At 39.8% G+C, this 21,545-nt stretch overlaps 1 protein-coding gene across 2 annotated transcripts in view; it reads right to left on the reverse strand.

Moving 5' to 3' along the window:
- Nucleotides 1-13,845, reverse strand: part of RDX (radixin) — a 103,363-nt gene extending 89,518 nt beyond the window's left edge. Inside the window, exon 1 of one of the 2 annotated variants that reach the window (XM_024570728.4) lies at nucleotides 13,578-13,845. The gene's annotated coding sequence lies outside the window, so the exon portion shown is untranslated. The remainder of the gene's footprint in view (nucleotides 1-13,577) is intronic. The other variant, XM_024570727.4, reaches the window with a different exon arrangement.
- Nucleotides 13,846-21,545: the final 7,700 nt, after the last annotated feature.

Below are 21,545 nucleotides of genomic sequence, written 5' to 3' on the forward strand. Positions count from 1 at the left end.
TAAATGACCAAATGGGCTTTCGACAACCAGAGTCCAGAGCTCTGCCATATACCAACCTGTCACCTTCTTTTTGTATTAAAAAGTGGGAAAATAATTTTATTTGTGAATATTTACTCAAAGAAAATAGCAAATGTATAAATAGTATAGTTACAAAGATGCCAGTTACAGTGTTATTTATAAAAGTGTATGTAAGACTGAGAAATTAGTAAAGTGAATACTGAGAGGTTAGTTAAGAGGTTAGATATATCTGTATGCTTTGCTAGGCAAAAATATAGCAATCAAAATGTTACCAAAAAAATATTAAATGATGTGGCAAATTATTCACAAACTACTGAGTAAAAAGGCAGATTATAAAACCATACATGCAGTATCATACTTTTTAAAAAATGTAACAAGACCAGAATGATCATACTCCAAAATATAAACTCTCTAAAGAATTAGAATTAATCTAGAAATTTCTAAAATAATAATGTAGAGCTGTAATAAGAAAAACAAATTCCTCAAAATGAAAGAACAAAAATTTAGGTAAATAAACTAAAGGTGGACTATAACTTCACCACACATTTAATAAAATCTAAGTAGGTTAATCTTGCTTTCAAAAAGAGACTTTAAAAAAAACAATTCCATGGATGGACCTGCTGAGTAAAATAAGCCAGTCAGAGAAAGACAAATACCACATGATTTCACTCAAATGTGGAATCTAATGAACAAACTAAACTGAAGAAAAACAGGGGCAGACTCACAGAGAGAAAGATGACAGGTATTGGGGGGAGGTTAAACGGTAGAGGGATGAGCAAAAAGAAAAGGGACTCATGAACATGGATAACAGTGTGGTGATTCCAGGAGAGGGAGGTATAAGAGGGTTAAATGGTAATGTAAAAAAAATAAAATTCTAGTTTCAGAGGAAAAATATAACTAAGGAAGATATATAGGTTATGATGAAAACAGACTAATATATTTTATTTAAAATCCCAACATAGGTCGAATAAAATAAACATCAAAATTAAGCAATAGAATAGAAAAAAATATACAACAGCTGTAACAAAAAGTTACTATGGAAAGTAAAAAATAAATATATAAGGATATCACTTGGACCTCAGTCAGTAAAATGGTTAAGTGAGAAACTCCACCAATAAATCTTATGGAAAATAAAAAGCACAACTGTCCTACTGACTGAAACTAAAAAGCAAAATGACTTTACCTAAAACCTGTATAATTCTGTTAAACAGTGTCACCCCAATAAAAAATAAAAATCACCATTAAAAAATGCAAAATGACTTTAAGGTATAACTGACTACATACCCATTAAACTATCAAAATAATTATTAATTATGCATGCAGTACTGAGAGTCTGTGTTGGTAAACAAGTAAATAAATACTGCTGGTAGTACCCTAAATTGGCTTCAAATTTCGAAAGTAAATTGTCAAAACATAACAAAAGCTACAATGTGTTTCTGAACAGGAAATTCTGCTTCTGCAAAATATCTCAAAGAAATAAATAACTATAAAAGAAGGTAATCTGTACCAAAATATTCTCAGCAGCACTTATAATAATGATTAAAACCACAACTAATGTTGAAACTATCCGACATGATAAAACTAATTTTTTGAGGGGTATAGTATGACAAACTGTCCACATTTACATATGGATAAGTGAGAAGGCAGAACCACCCATTACAGCTAGGTAAAACCACAGGTATCCTTACAAATGGTGTTTGAATATACAGTACTGAACACTCAATTCTAAGCAGGGTCTCATTTTTGTTAGGGTCCTAATTTTAAAAATCAGTTGAGAATTTCACTAAATTGTTTATATGTCAGTTTACTACTAGCTTAAGTAATATGATATAGATAAGAATTCTGCCTTAAATTTTTTAGGGTGAGGCTGTATATAAATGTAGTTAAAACCTAAGTTTTTAGCCAACCAAGTGACTTAAAAAATATTTATATCACAATATTATTTAACCTTAATTGAACATTTCTAGTCCTTCTAATTGTATTAGCATATTTGTTCTTGAAACTGGCATGTTAGTAGCAGGACAAACGTCACATGACAAGCCATGATACCTAGACACGTGTGCTAGGGTTCCCCCTCTAACTCATTTTGAATACTTTGCCAGTATCTTCCTTTCTAAGAAATGGGAATATATAATCACCTAAATCACTGTATATCAAAGATACATAGTAAAATCAGCTCTTCTTCTCTCTACTCTCATTATACCTAATTACTGAGAAAAAAATTAGTTCCTCCTCCCCACTTTTTCTAAATTTCTTAAAGTGGTCTTACCGTACACAGTCAGGGCAGCAAAATAGCCAACAATTCAGAGATGCTGCCAGCATACATACCCCCCAATTCCATAATATTTCATGTATGAATATGTGCTCAAACACTAAATGTGTCACATTTTAGAAACAAATCATTCATATAAAACATTCTCTTCTTTTTCCTTTAATCCTAAAGGGGGTCCTAAAACAGCCTCTTCTCTACCTCATACAATGGAAAAACAGCCTCATGCTTAACACCTTGAGCTGTAGTAGCTGTAATAAGACAGCAGCACAACAGACTTCCTACCTGTCAGGTGGTAAAACAGGTGTTAAGTCTAGCCTACACTGGGCCCACACTAAAGCTTCAATAATTTATACCAGGCTGCCTAATTTTACTCTTAAGATATTCTTTCCCAAAGCCTAACTGTAACTGTTTTGTCTTTTCCCCAAGCCTAGCTATAATTTCTTTTTTTGTCTTTGTAACAAAAGCAATCTCTGAACACAATTTTGGTCTCTCTGTGGACTAAAAAATTACAAAAGAATTCATCTGCCAATTTACTGGGGAATTGGAAAACAGTGAAACAAAGAGAAGTATCAACGGAATTAATAAGGTAACTCTGGCAGTCAAATCAATAACAACACCTACCAAAAAAAAAGTTCATTTTTTTATTGTATTTATTTTTAGAGAGGGGAAGGGACAGAGAAAGGGAGGGAGATAAACATCAATATGTGGTTGCCTCTCAACACACCCCCTACTGGGGACTTGGCCTGCAACCCCCTCATGTCCCCTAGACTGGGAATTGAACCAGTGACCCTTTGGTTCAGGCCAGCACTCAAACTACTGAGCCACACCAGCCAGGGCTACAAAAAAAGTTCTTAATATCACCCATTGTGGGCCCCTCTGATAAACCCTATGATCCCCTTCCTATAAAATATTTTAATTTATTGATTTGATAGAGAGAGGAAGTGGGAGGAGAGAGAGAAACATCGACTTGTTGTTCCACTTATCTATGCATTCACTGGTTGCTTCTTGTATGTGTCCTGACCAGGGATCAAACCCATAACCTTGCCCTGACTGGTATGGCTCAGTGGAATGAGCACCCACCTGCGAACCGAAAGGTCTCAGGTTGATTCCCAGTCAGGGCACATGCCTGAGCTGTGGGCAAGGTCCCCAATTGGGGGTGACTGAGAGGCAACCAATAGATGTTTCTCTCACACATCAATATTTCTCTCCTTCTCTTTCTTCTTCCCACCCCCCTTTCTAAAAATAAATAAATAAATATTTTTTTTTTTTAAAAAGACCCACAACCTTGGCTTATCAAGATGACACTCTAACTGAGCTACCTGGCCAGGGTAAACGCACAAAAACAAATTGGCCCTGACCTGGTAACTCCATTGATTAGAGGGTTATCCCTATATGCCACGGTTGCAGATTCGATCCCAATTAGGACACATACAAGAATCAACCAATGAAGCATAAATGAGTGGGACAACAAATCTCTCTCTCCCCCTCAAATCAATAAATAAAATTAGAAAACAACAAGTTGATGTTTCTCTCAAATCAATACATAAAATATAAAAAACATATCCATGTTTGTTTCTCTCCCCCCCAAAAAAAAACCAACAGAAATTTTTAAATGCACAAATGAAATACATAAAATAACACCAGAAAAAATTATACTGAAATACAGTGATCAAAATATAAAATGTACAAATGTATAATATAGTAATATATGTGCTTTATTAATCTTTAAACAACAATATCTACTAGTGGGTCTAGTAATTAAACTTCTAATGATGAGTATGTCATTTTAAGATATCCGCAACAGTAATGGATTATGAACTACCTGCAATTTCTATGGGTAACAGTCTCTGCTACTGCTAACTGCTACTGCTGCCCACATTCATAATGAAAGAATATACGTAAAGATGTAACTTTCCCCCTAACCAAGTTCATAGATCCACAGGCTTATAACCTCTAATATATACAGAACAATGTTTATTTTATGTTTAGCTCAGTGTTAATACTGCATTTAATAATGCACTTTTGCAATAATGCACTTTTACCCAGATAATGCCATGTGATTCCCCAAGTGAAACAAAGAGGACGAGAATATTTAGTTCCATTTTATGAATAGGACAAGGGTAGTGAATGGAGGGAGTATTTGTAGAATGCTCACTCTTCAGCCACTTCACATTATTTAATTTTCATAACTGCCTTTCCTCACTCTCCCCAAGATAGATATCACAATCCCTCATTTTTTTTTAATCCTCGTCCAAAAGAGGAAGGGAGAGAAACATAGATGTGAGAGAGAAACATCAATTGGGTCGTCTCCCCTACATGCCCAGACTGGGATAGGACCCTTGCGCCCAGGTCAGGGATCAGACCCGCAATCTAGGCATGTGCCCTGACCAAGAATGAACCCGCAACCCTTCAGTTACCATTCAAGGCTCCAACCAACTAAGCTACACTGGCCAGCCCATAATCCCTCATTCTTAAGTTTTGTTTTATTTCATTTTTATTGTGTTTTTTCCATTACCACTTAACCCCCTTATATCCCCCAAGGAAATTCAGATTCAGGTAGGTGACTTGTCCAAAGTAATATGACCAGTTAACAAAGTCAGAGGTCAATTACTATCCTAGTCCTGGGCTCCTTTGGCTACTCTATTCTGCCTTTTTCAGACATCACTATAGATAAGTTCATCCCAAACAATTACTAGAGCTTTTCAAGAAATTTAAGCTCTTTCTTCTGTTGTTTTCACATCAAAAGACTACCTCTAAAGATGTTTCAAGTACACATTAGTACTGACATAATCACCTCTGTAAATGGATTTCCTCTAACAGTGATATGCAGTTCTAAATAAGATATTAAGCACTTTCTTATGTAGGAAATTATTTTTATTCAAGGATGTTTTCAAGGAAATGAAATTCAACATTTTTAGCAAAATATACATGTTATTGAAAATGCAATCACTTCTCAGCCTTTTGGCTAAGATCAAGTAAAAATGCAATGTTTAGAACTTAAGTATAAAGCAGAACTACAATATTAAAAAAAGTTTTACATTGAATTTACATTCTTTTAAAAGAATTTTATAAATTTAAAAGGAACATCATATCTGTATTAGTCCCAAGGTGGGTAGAAAAACAAATAACACATTATCATTTATAATGATTACCATAATTTTAAATGCTAAAAGGTATGAAAGCTAAATCCAGTCCAATTTCATTTTACACTTATGGAAACATAAAAATATTACATAATACTGCCCTGGCTGGTGTGGCTCAGTGGTTGAGTGCCAACCTGCAAACCAAGGGGTCGCTGGTTTGATTCTCAGTCAGGGCACATACCTGAAGTTCAGGCCAGGTCCCCAGTAGGGGGTGCACAAGAGGCAACCACACACTAATGTTTCTCTCCCTCTCTTTCTCCCTCCCTTCCCCTCTCTAAAAATAAATAAAATCTTTAAAAAATATATCTATAATAAATGTCTAAAATAGAAAAACAAAGATAGGTTCAAATCTGTTGCACTAAGTATTACCTCCAGTTTATAAATACGAGAGCACTTACACTTTATGATGTACCTACCATATGGTACAACTCTATTCCCATTAGTGTGACCTTCTCAGTATCTTACACGTCAAATGTAAACAGTACCTGGCATATGAATATCTCAATGTATGAAATGTATCTTAAAGCAAGGGTTGGCAAACTTTTTCCGTAAAGGACTAGAGAAGTAAACTTTTTAAGTTTTGTTGATCTTATGGTCTCTGTTGTAATTCCTCTGTTGATGTAGCATCAAAACAGACATAGATAGTATGTAAACAAATGAGCTATGATATATTCAAATAAAACTTTATTTTACCAAAATGGCAGTAGGCTGGCTCATGGGCCATAATTTGTCAACCCCTGCCTTAAAATATTTTAGCAGGAAATCAATGCTTTTCATTCAATAATTTAAATAAATTTGGCCCTGGCCAGGTGGGTCCATTGGATGGAGCGTCATCTGGTACACCAAATGGTTGCAGGTTCAATCTCTGGTCAGGGCACATATAATATAAATAAGGAAAATAATCTAATGGAAACTGAGTTAGAAGAAAGGGCAATTCCATTACCATCACCAGTGACTGGCTAGGTATAGAATGTGTCTCAATCTGGCCAATGAGAATAAGATATCTACAGGGGGGCTTCTGGAAAAGAGACAGTTCTTCTCATTCCTTTGGATATTGTTGAGTCTGGATGGGATGCTGGTCCTGCTGTAACCAAATTGGAAACAGGGGAAAGCAGTCTTACTACAAAGTTAACAGGGAGACTGCAATGCAGAGATTTGGAAAAAGAATGAATCCTTGATGTCGGCATTGTTATTCTTGAGCCTCAAGACTTTATTATGTAAATAATAAATTTCTTCATTATTGAAGCATGTCTGAAAATTTTCTGTTATGGCAGGCAAAGTTTCTTAAATGATGTTACAGATTTGAAGCTGAGGATTGCTCACTTCACAATTTCATCTGCAGCCAGTCCTATTAACTACAACTTTTCACAAATGAAACACTTAAGATCTCGAAAGCCCAGAGACTACATACTACTCAGAAAAAAATATATCAATTACTGATACTGAAATTCATTAATTTTTATAATTTCTGTAACTTTGGAGAATGAAATGCAGTACCTCCTTGACAGTTTATCTAAAATATTCTTTCAATAGGGTTTTTTTCTGTAAATCAGGGGTTGACAAACTTTTTCTGTAAAGAGCCAGACAGTATTTATTTTAAACTTTGCAAAAAATATAAACTCTATCATTATAGCTCAAAAGGAACCAATATGTAAACAAATGGGCATTTTAATGTTCCAATGAAATTTTACTGACAAAATCAGGCTACATTTGGCCTTGCAAACCAGTTTGCTGACCTGGTCTCTAAATGGTTAACAGTGAAGAGTATCTTTCTCAAATGAATCACCTTTACTAGAACTTAAACATAGTTTACTTAGGTCCTGGCCTCTCAGTTGGAGAGTTCCCCAGTAAACCCAAAGGTCATGCATTCAATTCCTGGTCAGGGCACATGCCTAGGTTGTGGGTCATGTCCCCTGTGGGGAGGCAGTGGGGAGGCAACTGATCAATGTTTCTCTGTCTCTCCCTTCCTCTGTCTGGAATCAATAGATATACCCTCAGGTGCAAATTTAAAAAGTTTATTTAAAATGTATATAAATTATGCAGAAAAGTAAAAAAGTAACAAGTTTTTCTTGAGCATTCTATTCATATGCATTAGATCACTTGATGTAAAGTGTAGTTGCCTTATTTGGATATAACATCCATAAAATTAATTTAAAATTCTAGTACTGAAATATAACAGATACTATGACTTCTGGACAAGGTGGAGGCATAGGTACATACACTTTGCCACCTTGTACAACCAAAAGGACAACGACAAATTTAAAAACAGAAAATAACCAGAAATGACAGAAAATCAAACTTATGGAAGTCCGACAACCAAGGAATTAAAGAAGAAACATTCACTCAGACTGGTAGGAGGGGCAGAGATGGGCAGCCAGGGCAGAGAGGACCCATGGCAAGGTGGCGGGTGGAGAACTGAGGTGGGCAACAGCTGGCCAAGCAGGCAGTCCCACATTTTTGCACAGATAAACCAGAGGAACAACTGGAAGCAAGACAGACCATGCAACCCAGGGTTCCAGCATGGGAAAAGAAAGCCTCCAAACTTCTGGCTGTAAAACCTGTGGGGTATGCAGTGGCAGAAGAAACTCCCAGCCTCACAAGAGAGTTCGTTGGAGAGATCCACAGGGTCCTAGAATGTATACAATCGGCACCACAAGGGCCCAATTTGCTTGTGGATAGAGGAGGAAGTGACTGAAAACCTGCTCCAAGAAAGCAGCATTGTTTCCTCTCAAGACCCTCCCCCAACTTATAGCACCACAATGCAGAAACATAGGTTGCCCCACCATGGTGAATACTTAAGGCTCCGCCCCTTACAAATTAACAGCTGCCCTGAGACAAAGAAATATGTCCCAAATAAAAGAACAGATCAAAGCTCCAGAAATGGAAGTAAATGATGAAGAGATAGCCAACCTACAAGATGCTCAAATCAATGGTAATCAGGATGCTCACAGAAACGGTTGGGTATGGTTGCAAAACCATGCTCAAGAGGAAAAAGTGGATGCTATGAAAATTGAAGTAAAGGAAAATATACAGAGAACCAACACTGAAGGGAAGGAAACCAGGACTCAAATCGACGATTTGGAGCAGAAGGAAGAAATAAACATTCAACAAGAACAGAATGAAGAAACAAGAATTCCAGGACAATTTTAAACCTTCCAGCATCCAAATCATAGGGGTGCCAGAGGAGAATAGGAAGACCAACACATGGAAAACTTATTTGAAAAAATAATGAAGGAGAACTTCCCCAATCTGGCAAAGAAAACAGACTTCCAGGAAGTCCAGGAAGCTCAGAGTCCTAAAATAGTTGGACCCAAGCAAGCACACAACAAGGCACATCATAGTTACATTACCCAAGATTAAAAATAAGCAGACAATCTTAAAAGCACCAAGAGAAAAGGAGACAGTTACCTACAAAAGAGTTCCCATAAGACTGTCAGCTGATTTCTCAAAAGAAACCTTTCAGGCAAGAAGGGGTTGGAAAGAAGTATTCAAAGTCATGAAAGGCAAGGACCTACATCTAAGATGACTCTATCCAGCAAAGCTATCATTTAGAATGGAAGGGCAGATAAAGTGCTTCCCAGAAAAGGTCAAGTTAAAGGAGTTCATCATCACCAAGACCTTAGTATAAGAACTGTTAAAGGGACATATCTCAGAAAAAGAAGATGATCAAAACTATGAAGAGTAAAATGACAACAAACTCACAACTATCAACAACTGAACCTAAAAAAACAAAAACAAAAACTAAGCAAATAACTAGAACAGGAACAGAATCACAGAAATGGAGATCACATGGAGGGATTTCAGTGGGGAGAGGGAAGGGAGGAATGGGGGGGAGATACAGGGAATAAGAAGCATAAATGGTAGGTACAAAATAGAGGGAGGTTAAGAATAGTATGGGAAAAGGAAAAGCCAAAGAACTTATATGTATGACCCATGGATATGAACCAAGGGGGGAGAATGCTGGTGGGGTGAGGGTGCAGGGCAGAGGGGAATAGTGGGGAGAAAAAAAATGGGACAATTGTGATAATCAATAAAATATATTTCAAAAAATTTAACAGGTATTACAATAGAAAAAACACAAAACATTCACATGCAAATCTGTATCTACCAACTAAATAAAGCTATTTTAAATGTGTAAATCTGCAAGCATTTCTATACATACCAATTATCCAGAGAAAAAAAAATACCATCCTATTTATCTCCTAACCTGAATGAAGCCCTGTCTTCCAGGAGGCTGAAATTAGGTTTTGGGGTTTTGGGTTTTTTTTTTTAAGATTTTATTTATTTATTTTTAGAGGGGAAGGGAGGGAGAAAGAAAGGGAGAGGAACATAAACGTGTGGTTTCCTCTCAAATGCCCCCCACTGGGACCCAGCCTGCAACCCAGGCATGTGCTCTGACTGGGAATTGAACCACTGACCCTTTGGTTCACAGGCCAGCTCTCAATCCACTAAGCCACACCAGCTAGGGCTGAAATTAGAATTAATAAAAGAAGAAATGGGAGACATGAATCACATGGACCTTATTTTCTTTCCAAACAGTTCCCAGGTGCAGATACACACATTATGTGAAGATTTTACTACCCAAAACCATAAACCCTTTTCCAAAGGACACCAATCTACAATGGCATTTATATACCATACTCTAAGAAGAAAACAAGAGGTGAACATCACCTTTAACCATTAGTCAAGGAAATTTGTACATATACATAAGTACTCCCAAGAATTTTTATAGGACGATTTTCAATTTTTTTCATGTCACAACACACATAAACCATAAAATTCTGCAGCACGTCAAAAAATGAATTTTCCAATCTTACAAAAAAATAGGTATAATTTTGGTTCGTTCCAACAATGGACGGCTACTGTTGTCATCTGGCTGTTGTCATTTTTTAAAAATATTTTAAAAATATCTTTTCATTTCACTTAAGACCTGAGGACATATTTATTAATTTTAGAAAGAGGGAGGGAGACAAAGATGGGGGAAGAGAGAGATTTGAAAGAGAAACATCCAAACATCCATCGGTTACCTCTGGCATACCTCTGTCTTGGCATACCCCTGTCAGGGCAAATTAGGTGTATGCCCTGACCAGGGATCAAACCTGCAACCTTTGGTGTCCAGGACAATGCTCCAACCAATTGAGCTGCCCAGCCAGCGCTGTTGTCATTTTTTTTTTATTTGACAGTCTAAGGGAAGAGAGGTCAGTGCCCCTGACTAAATAACCAGGTATTGCATGTTTTAAAAATTCTTCTGGAACACTGGTTGAAAATTGATGTTACAGGAAATTCCATTGTGTTATTTCATGCAAATGATGAAAATCTAACAAACATTAATGTTTAACATAGTAATAAACACCCTTTCAATGTCTGTTACAAAGTAACCTTATTTTTATAGACTTTAAAGTCAAAAATAAGGTATATAAAGTATATGTTTATTCTTTCATAAGCACTGGCATTTTCTACATACCAGGAATTGCTAATAGCAATACATACTTATGAGAAACGGGACTTATGAGAAACGGGAAAGAGGTTGAGGGGTTCTGGAGAGTGAGGAGGACTTTTACTTTTCCCTTTACATCTTTTTGGGTCTTTAAACTTTCTCCTAAAATGTATTAGTTTTTTACTTTAAAAATGGTTCAAAATATATCTTCGATATAAATTAATATTGAGAAATAGAGGAACTAAGATGATTAGGAAAGCCAAGAGTTCTCTGAAAGAAGCTATAGATTAAGGAATTCTCCAGGGTCAGCCTGGCCACTTCTACCACCTTAAAGAGGTGAGCAGATAAACCGGCTGCAGAAGCTACGGAAGTTTCCCAAACAGCCTTTAGCCCTGGGGAACACCACGAGGCTTAAAATAACCATGTATGGGTGGAGTCTACAGCAACTCAATCCAGTTCCAAACTGAACCAGTACCCCAAGAGTGGTTCAGGGTAGGTAAGAAGTGCCCCCTAGCTCTTGGTCTGCAGGAGGTCCAAGCCATCCAAGAAAGATGACTTCCTTGGCTTCCCAGATTCACAGCAGTAGCATAAAATTCTATTAGCTATGCTCTATCAGGTATGCTCTACCAGTACAGCTCCGTCTTCACAATCTTAATAGAACACATGTTTTTAGGCTTCATCTTTGGGAAATATTAGTAAAAAATTGTCATTTTTAAGTGGCATAAGTTAAAATGCAGTAAGTTAAAAATGGATGAAAAACCACATTCCCACCGTCATCCACCATTCCAGACTCTATTATATTAGAGTATGGACAGTAGACTTAAGATTGAGAACTGAAATTATGATAAAATACATAGCCTTTCATTATCCTGCAAAAGATTAAAATGAATAAAAATATCCAATTGTGCTCTTGAGAATGGTGAAACAACAAACAATCCTTGTCCCCCCTCCTTGAGACTAGAGAGAGTTAGCGAGAGAAGGAACAGTAAAGCCTGTCATTCTTACCACCACGGAAAAAAGAACATTGAATTTAATTTCCAATTAAATAATAACAATGTCTAAAACAAAGGACACAACATACTTCCTCCACGCTGAAATTAATTACATTATTCTATAAATATTTCTGAGCCTCTCCTGTGTGCTCTTCCATGCGAAGGGACACAGGAGTAAATAAAACAATGTATAATCCACAAGGGGAAGAATATTTCTAAATGCTATAATCAAATTTTGTCTCATTTAAATAAAACTGTAAAGAATTCCAATGTATTTCTATTTATTCCTTACTAAAAGTTTAACGGTTTATTAAATTTCCATTCTATAAAAAGTGATTAAATAAAGAAACAAAGTCAGTGCAATCCTTTTTAAAGCATATTATATTAACTTCAAAATGAATGTTCTAAATTTTGTCACATTTGAGATAAATTATTAGTAAACTCTCTAAAACACAGTGAGAGCAATGGAATTTCAAAAATAAAAAAAATTCAAGTCTGAGTATTAATCTCTCTTCTCAAATCTAATAATGCTGTTTTGGCAAATTGACTAAGCCATTATTTATCTAGCACAATGAACGAGTCAATTGTTCATTCAGAACTCCGTCAGAAATATGAAAGAGTATTTAGTGTTAGTGTTCTAAAAAAATGCTCCGTAAACAGTAGATTGTAATGTCTATGTTCAAGAGCTCGTCTGTCAAATAAACCCTTACTAGCTTAGGTTTTTACACTTACATCACGCCAGTCGGTGCCACAGGACTCATTAAAATGTCTTCTTGAAAATCTCAACTGTATTTCAAAACACATCTTAGATGTAGTTGAGTTCACATTTCCAACCTCATTAAAAACCACTCCTTAAGGGAAAAAACCCCCAAATATTGGGAGTGGTTAAAGAACCATATCTGTATAGGAAGTGAGGTGTTCTTTTTTAAAACTGAAATAATGTAGTGCCCCCTTTTTCTTATGAGCCCAAGAATTAAGTTTAGAACCTTTGAAAAGAAAGGGGGACTGTAACGTACTCAACTCGTCTGGTGGGGTCTAAGATATCAAGTCGGGCTGCCCCTCGGGCCAGAGCAAGTTCTAAGGCTCTGAGGTCGCCAGCAGCAGCAGGTAGAGACGGGCGGCCAGGAAGCACGGCCCTCGCTCCCGGGTGCGGGTGACCAGGAGCTGCTCCGCGCCCCAAACCCCGAAATGCAACATCCCCTTTGCCACCAGGCGGAACGCACGCTCTCTAGTAATTCAACACCCCTACTTTCAAACTGGAGGCAGGGGAAGAAGTTCTAATAAATTCCTTCCCTGCATTGCAAATTCTGTTTCTACCTACGCTTAACATCTGTATTTTCAAACTACCCTAAAGGGACGCGCCAGGCCGAGCCCCGGGCCGCGCCCAGGCGGCGGGAATCCGACTGACCCTGAAGCACACAGAACGGTCCGGGGCAGAGGCCGAAGGCGCACCGAGCCCGCCGGGAGGAGAATCGCGTGACTGCAAGTTCGGGCCGCAGCCCAGTCAAGACTTGCATCCGGCCTCGAGGCTCCGCCGACCCTGGGAGCGGCCTGGCCAGCCGGCCAGGCCGTTAGGGCGGCGGCGCGGCAGCGCGCGAACAGAGACGCGCGAGGCCGGGGCAGCGTGGGCCCCCGCAACTTCTCGCCACCTAAGCGTGTCTGGTGGAACCGGCGAAGCGGGGGCGTGGGGAGGAGGGACGGAGTCCGCGGCTTACCGCAACAGCGAGCGAGTCCTCCCGCCCGGAGTGTGGCTGGAGCGCTCAGCGCCGGTGCCGCGCTCGGCGCTGCGGCAGGGAGGGAGAGGCGGTGGTGGGAGCGGTGGGGAGAGGAGAGGCGCCGCCGTCACCGCAGACAGCTCCGCAATATGGCCGCCCAGTGCCTCCTCTGGGGGGGAAAGGCGGGGCTGCCCCGCGCCCCCCGCCTCCCCCTGCCGGCCAGTCGGCCTCGCGCCACTACCAGAGCGCCGACGCCGGGGCCGCCGCCGCCGCGGAAGCCGCCGGCGCCCCGCCCCGCCCCGCCCCTCGGGCTCCGGTGCCCGCGGTGCAGGGTGGAGACGAGTCTTGCCGTTACGGGCTGGACCCCGCTAGGGACGAGCCCTGGGTGCCGGAGTCCCGAGGGAAAATGGGGCTCTAGCGGAGGAAGGTGGTCTCCTTCCTGGGGCTGCGATTGAGTGAAGCCGGCTGTTAGGAGAAGCGGCGGGAGGCGGCGGGAGGCGGCGGGAGCCTTCTGGGCTTTGGAAAACCTAGAGTGCTCCCGCCACCTCCCCTAGGAGTGGAAACTTGAAACTCCCGCTGGTGCCAGAAAACTCACCGAGGGCGTCTGCATGGCCCCCAAAGAGGAATTCTTCCAACAGGGAATCCGGAACAACATCGAGTATGTTGTGTTGCTTAGCTGTTCAGCTTGAAAATCCTAGATCAGGAGAGAGAAATGGGCCTATCTTAGAGGAATTTATATTTGCAACAAAGAACGTTAAATTATTTTGGCAGGTTTTATCCAACTAGAATAACGTGCTTTTTTCAGGGGCAGTTTTTAAACTCCACCAAGACCTCGATGGAAATGGCCCCAAACGAGAGTGCAGATTTTTATACAGGCAAGGATATTTGATAATTTTTTATTACCACCGACATTCTTTGGCATTTGGAAGGAGTAGATTAAAAAGTTGGAAGTGGAGCCCCCAAAATCAACCAAACCTGATTTTTTCTAAATTTAGAGAAAGGCCTTTGATCATAGTCTAACTGTAACCTAAAGTTAGTGGCTGGGACTAGATAGACTTCTGGTCAGTGTTGTGTCATCTACAACATGATCCCTCTCGCTATTTTCTGCTGGGATGCCAAGAGCAAAACTTGCTATGTAAGTATACAAACAGCAAGTGCACAAAATCAGATTAGCCTAGCTTGCTCTGTTTGCGGTACTTCATATAGTTTACCTTTTATGAACAAACTTTAGATTCAAATAAAACCCCGTGAGTATACTTAATTTAGAACAATAATTCATATACTTCCTTAGCATGTGCCTTCCCTGAGAGTTCTTTCCCTAGAACTCTCTCCCCAGATCACTTGGACTCTGCTTTTCAGTGAATTTCGCCCATTGTCTTTTGAGATCTCTCTGAACAATTAAAAGCCCCAAGAGTTAACTCAAAGGCTTTTAGATTGCAAATTCCTCAAGGACAGAGGGATGGAAATCAGGTGTGTTTTTTTGTTTTGTTTTGTTTTTTTTAAAGATTGCTCCCTGACCTCCCTGGAGTGCAAGAATTATCCACAAGTTGCATGCACAACAATCCAAGTAATATGTGAATTCCCAGGTGGTACACTAAGTAAAAGTATATAATATACTTTTGCAATGGAAAATGGAGGGATTCCTTGTTGTCATGTGCCAAGACTTGGTGTTAAATGCTTTTATATGACTATTTCTTTTAATAGTTACAATACCCCTGTGCTTGGGAGGAAGAAAAAAAAAACACAATGAATGAAGAGAGCCTCAAAGTAGTTAAGTAATTTGCTCAATGTAACACAGCTCTAAAGTGGCGAAGCTATGACCAAACCAGTTACATTCGACTCCAAAGCCTTGATTTTATTTATTCCTTACTATGCAACAGCAAACAAGACAACAGAAATTGTAACATTTCAGTTGGCTATCATATTAGTAAATGTTTAAGTAAAAGATAATATTCAAGGCTGATGAGATAAAAAGAGTGCTACAGACCTTGTGAGTGGATGTATTTACTGAAACAATCTGTTTAAAAAGCCATTTGGCACTGGAATTCAACCTATAAAAGTGTTCATGGAACCTGTCATCCCATTACTGGGATTCTTTCTGAATGAAAAAATCTGAAACAGAGCAAAAGCTTTATTCATAAACTCTACATCAAAAAAATTTATAAGATGCAAAAATAAAAATAGGCCTACTCTCTAGCATTTTAGGTAACAATTTTTAATGTTTGATATATATAACATCATGGTGTAACAGGATGTAGGCTGGGAGTCCCCAGGGCCCCCCAAGGGGAGGATTTGTAACGGGGTCCAGAACTTGGGTTGTCCGAGAATATAGGATATCCCCCCCACACACACATACACACAAGTCTAGCTGGGGAATGGGAGATACAGAGCAGGGCCATTGAGAGTTACTTTGCATATCCATAACAGCAGACTAGTTTTCCAGCTTGAGTGGAGCTAGAAAAGTATGCCTGACTTAAACCCATGACATAACTGGGAGGCAGTTCCCCCTGGTTACAGCTCCTGCGGGAGAGCTTGGAGATGGTTTGTTACACGCCTGACCAGACTGACTATGGCAGCCAAGAAAGGCTGAAAATATGGGAATGCTAGCAGGTGTAGCTGATTATGGAGGAGTTGGAAATGGAATTACAGAAGAAGATCCGAGTGGGGATTTAAACCTAGGTGTGGCAGCCTTGGGATTTTAGGAGCAGAGAGGGGCTCACCTCTGACCACGTGGCTTAGGAAGCAGAAAAGCAAGATGGAGCAGTTTCAAAGGATGCAGAAGGATTCCCGGGATGCAGTTTTGGATAAAGAACTGAAAATCCTAAATAACCCCGAATAGCTGCAGCAATTTTGAGAAAGAAGAACAAAGCAGGAGGGATCACAATACCTGATATCAAACTTTATTACAAGGCCACTGTAATCAAAACAGCCTGGTACTGGCATAAAGACAGGCACATAGACCAATGGAACAGAACAGAGAGCCCAGAAATAAACCCAAGTCTTTACGGTCAATTAATATTTGACAAAGGAGGCAGGAGCATAAAATTGAGCAAAAATAGCCTCTTCAACAAATGGAATGCAAAAAAAATGAAACTCGATCACCAACTTACACCACACACAAAAATAAATTCAAGGTGGATAAAAGACTTAAATATAAGTCATAACACCATAAAAGTCCTAGAGGAAATCATTGGCAGGAAAATCTCAGACATTCCACAAAGCAACATCGTCACACACACGTCCCCTAAAGCAAGGGACATAAAGGAAAGAATAAACAAATGGGACCTCATCAAATTAAAAAGCTTCTGCATGGCTAAAGAAAACAGCATTAAAATGAAAAGAGAACCAAGAGTATGGGAAAACATATTTGCCAATGATACCTCAGACAAGGGCCTGATCTCCAAAATATATAAAGAACTCGCATGACTCCACTCCAGGAAGACAAACAACCCAATTAAAAAATGGGCAAAGGACTTGAACAGACACTTCTCCAAGGAAGACATAGAGAAGGCCCAGAGACATATGAAAAGATGCTTAGCATCACTAGCCATCACACAGATGCAACTTAAAACCACAATGAGGTACCATCTCACACCAGTCAGAGTGGCCAACATAAACAAATCCACAAACAAATGTTGGAGAGGATGCGGAGAAAAGGGAACCCTCGTGCACTGTTGGTGGGAATGCAGACTGGTGAGGCCGCTCTGGAAAACAGTATGGAATTTCCTCAGAAAACTAAAAATGGAACTGCCCTTTGACCCAGCAATTCTGCTGCTGGGATTATACCCTAAGAACCCTGAAACACCAATCCAAAAGAACCTATGCACCACAATGTTCATCGCAGCACAATTTACAATAGCCAAGTGCTGCAAGCAACTTAAGTGCCCATCAGCAAAAAGAGTGGATCCAAAAACTATGGTACATTTATACAATGGAATTCTACATAGCAGAGAGAAAGAAGGAGCTTATACCCTTTGCAACAGCATGGATAGAACTGGAGAGCATTATGCCAAGTGAAATAAGCCAGGTGGTGAGGGACAAATACCATATGATCTCACCTTTAACTGGAACATAATCAATAGAAGAAAAAAGCAAACAAAATATAACCAGAGACATTGAAGTTAAGAACAATCTAACAATAGCCAGGAGGGAGTGGGGAGGGGAAAGTGGGGAGAGGGGGAGAGGGGTTTACAAGAACTACTATAAAGGACACATGGACAAAATCGAGGGGGAGGGTGGAAGTTGGGGAGAGAGGTGGGTTTGGCTGGGGTGGGGTGGAGGGATGGGGAGAAAATGCAGACAACTGTAATTGAATAACAACAACAACAAAAGGTACATAAGAACTGAAAATCCTGGCAACACAGCTGATGGTGCTGGGAACCGCGGGAGACCTGCCTGGCCAAGCATGGATTACTGGGAGGAAGCAGGAGTCTAGCTGAGCTATGGACTTCTCTTTCTTTTTCCTGAGATATGGTCCCCCTGACTGGCCTGGTTGAGCAAACGGGGGAAGGCAGGACTGTGTGTGTGTCGGGGGGTGTTTTAAAGGAACTTTGAGATTTTTAACAGCGACATTCTGCCATTACTCTAAACCTGTAGAACTTTTGAATAAATAGTTCCTTTCCTTTTTACCAAACTCTGGCATTGAGAGCCACAATTCCTAACACCTGGCAGCAGGCAAGACAAACCTAGAACAGAAAAACCGTGGTGTAGCGGGACTAGTTTCAGTAACAGTATCTGGGCCCCACCACAGGTTCCTTTTGGTAACAATGGCAGGTGGTTTTTTTATAGTAGTTAGTATGATCACACCTATGTTAAAAAAAAAATTTAGTGTGGGTTAAAAAAGAAAGATTGAAACGATTTGTCTCTGGATAGTGTTTCTATGGGCATTTTTTTTCTGTACTCTATTCCTCAGTATTTTTTGTTACTTTTGAAGTATAAAAAAATCTATGTAAGTTTTTACTACAATATGGCTGTCAATTACACAAAAATAGCAAAGCTGAGGCAGGCTAGTAAGGAGCCAGGAAAATTCCTTGGCAAGTGGAATAGGAAAACTGAGACAGACAGCTGATTCAAAGTGGCCTCATCCAGCATCCTGACACACAGGCTCCTTCTCTCTTCCGGGACCACTCAAAACATCAAGCATCAAGCCGTCAAAACAATGAGATTCTGATGAGCATCACATAATCTTAGGAACAAAGCCAAGAGTCTGTTGACCACAGAGACAGAGTTTTGATCAAACCAGAGATGACATTTAGGCCTCAGTTGTGTTTCATCTCCAGGCCCAAAAAAGCAGCAAAACCAGAGGAAGCAATGCCATGGCCGACATCAGGTCCAGATACAATTACCGATGGCCCCCTACTGTACTGCTGACCAATCTGTAGAGACCAGGACCGTGACCCAATAAGTTCACTTTGATGAATCAGCATATCAAAGGACACTCCTGGAAAGCTGATGAATATTCTTTTGAGATCCTCCCCTGAGATTTCCCCTAAAATTCCTGCCTTTAGAAAACAAAAGACCCTTAAGACAAATGTCCCAGTGCATGGTCTCTCTCTAGATCAAGCCCACACCTTCTTTCTTCAGCCTTGTGTCTTTGCTTTCTTTCTCCTAAGCTCTAAGTGTCCCCACAAGACTTACAACCAGGACAGCAGGCATCGACTGCTCATCCCAGGCTAATCCCCTGAACATGTCTCCAAGGGCCCTTCTTTTGCCTCTGTAACTTGTTTTCTATGTCCACGCAGCCCAGCTGGCTCACTTCTTCTGCCTCTGGGACTTTCTAAAAGGCTAAGGCAGCTCTCTAAGCAGCCCACTCCAAACTTCCCTTCAAGTGTATTTTTCCTTTGGATGCTAAATAAACTTCCTCTTATGCTAGAGTTCTTGACACTAAATTCTTTCTTTGCTGAATTCAAGAACTGAGAGCCTACATAACTGGTAACAAAGCCACCGTTTCCTAAGTGTGAGGCTCTTGCGAAGAATTGTGATGAACTGAGTTGACAGGATTTTATAATCAGGAATTGGGTTTACTGTTGACTGTAAATGTAATCTACCATTGTTTTAGCTTGTTTCTCACATCAAGTATATGCACCTTTAAAAGAAATATTAGAGACTTAACTGAATTTTTTTCTCAGTTTAATTCCAACATTTCAAATTTCAAGGGGACATTATCACATATTTGCTGAAACTACCTTTTTTCAGAAAAAAATCCGATGATAGTGTTAGGCAGGATATATAGTAAACCAAGGCAGGAAGGGGGAGGGAGATGAGTCTCACCCATTAATTCAGCAGTCCTCAGCCAAGTCCAATAAGACTGCTGGGTGTTCTGAACATCACAAGCAAAGATTGCACAAGAGGAGGGGAGTCCTTGAGACTGTGCTGGGAAATGGAGCCTCTGTAGCAATTTCACTAACACAAAAAGCCTTTCCTAGTTGAGAAAGAAAGCCTTTGTAACTGCATTTTGATCCCAAGGTCTAGAAGGAGGAGGAGGGGAACCTAGAAGCTGGCTAAAGTATATAACCCCCAAACCCCAATAGTTGGGGCACTCAGATTAGCTGAGTGCCTACTTTTAGTCTTTTTGTGCAAGTATATTTCATAAATAAACTTGCTACTTCATTTCCACTATACATGTTGTCTCTCGCTTGAATTCTCTTGAGAGCAAGGCAAGAACCAAGGAGGGGAGCCCGTGACTTGGATCTCCGTGGTAACAATATCAATAGTTGCAAATAAAAAATTTTTTAAAGATTTTATGTATTTATTTTTACAGAGGGGAAGGGAGGGAGAAAGAGGGGGAGAGAAACATCAATGTGTGGTTGCCTCTCACGCTCCGCTTAGGAGGGACCTGGCCCACAACCCAGGCATGTGCACCGACAGGGAATCAAAACGGTGACCTTTTGCCCTGCAGGAGATCGCCCAACCAACTGAGCTACAAAGCTTTTGTCTTACTAGTACATATGAAAGTACTTATTGAAAATGAAGAAAATTCATTTTTGTCACTATAGTTTATACATAAAAGTTTTCCAATCTAGAATAAAAATTGAGTTCCAACCCTTTGTTAGTTGAATAAGACTTGGTCCCTGCCCTCTAGATTCAGTAATGAGACAAGCAAACAAATTCTGTGCATTGTGAGCTATAATATAGACACATAGTGTCAAGGGTGACAGAAAAGAGGGCAATTAACTCTGCCTAGTGAAGAGAAAGCCAAGGGAGGAGGGGAGAGTAAAGGGATTAGTTGGGGGGGGGGGTTGAGGTGCAGGGAGAAGGGGGCTGGCAATCAGCTTCAGAGACTATATAGAAAGAGAGGGTTGATGTTTAGACACAAAGATGTACCAAAGGTTTCAGAAAGGTAAATTGAGATCAGCTTGGGAAATTCAGAATTTACCCTTCATCCTTGAGGAAATAGGAATCCGTAAGAGGTGTTAAAAAGAAGAATAATGTGATCTGATTTATATTAGTGAGTAACTGGCTGCCATGTGGATTGCTTGGGAAACTGTGTGTGACAGTGAGGGTGGAGGGTGAGGTCATCAGGGACAGCTTAGATGGAGTCTTGCTATAAAGGTCCAGGAATGAGGGACAGAACTTTTGAGGTTGTGAGGATGAAGAGGAAATAGAATCTTTTAAAAGATTTGAGGAGTAAGAGAAATGAAGGTGATAAAATGATTTCAGGGTTTCCAATAGGTATGATAATGATAAATAGGAAGTATAAAAGAAATAGAACTGAGAGATCAAGATAATTAGGCAGCTTAGGAAGATGCTGACTATTGTCTATAGGCATTATAGGAACAAATGTAACCAGAAATATGGGAACTATAAGAACAATGGCAAGTGAGACAGCCAATAAACACTTGTTAAATAAATGAACACACAGAGATAACATGATGAAAAATGCCTTTCGTTTCCACCTATGTCTTTGAAAAATATAGTTTTCTTCAAGCCAATGATTTTGTGGTAGTGTTAGGTATTAAATTAATCTGA

This window comes from Desmodus rotundus, chromosome 5 (genome assembly GCF_022682495.2).
Source record: "Desmodus rotundus isolate HL8 chromosome 5, HLdesRot8A.1, whole genome shotgun sequence".
Lineage (NCBI taxonomy): Eukaryota > Metazoa > Chordata > Mammalia > Chiroptera > Phyllostomidae > Desmodus > Desmodus rotundus.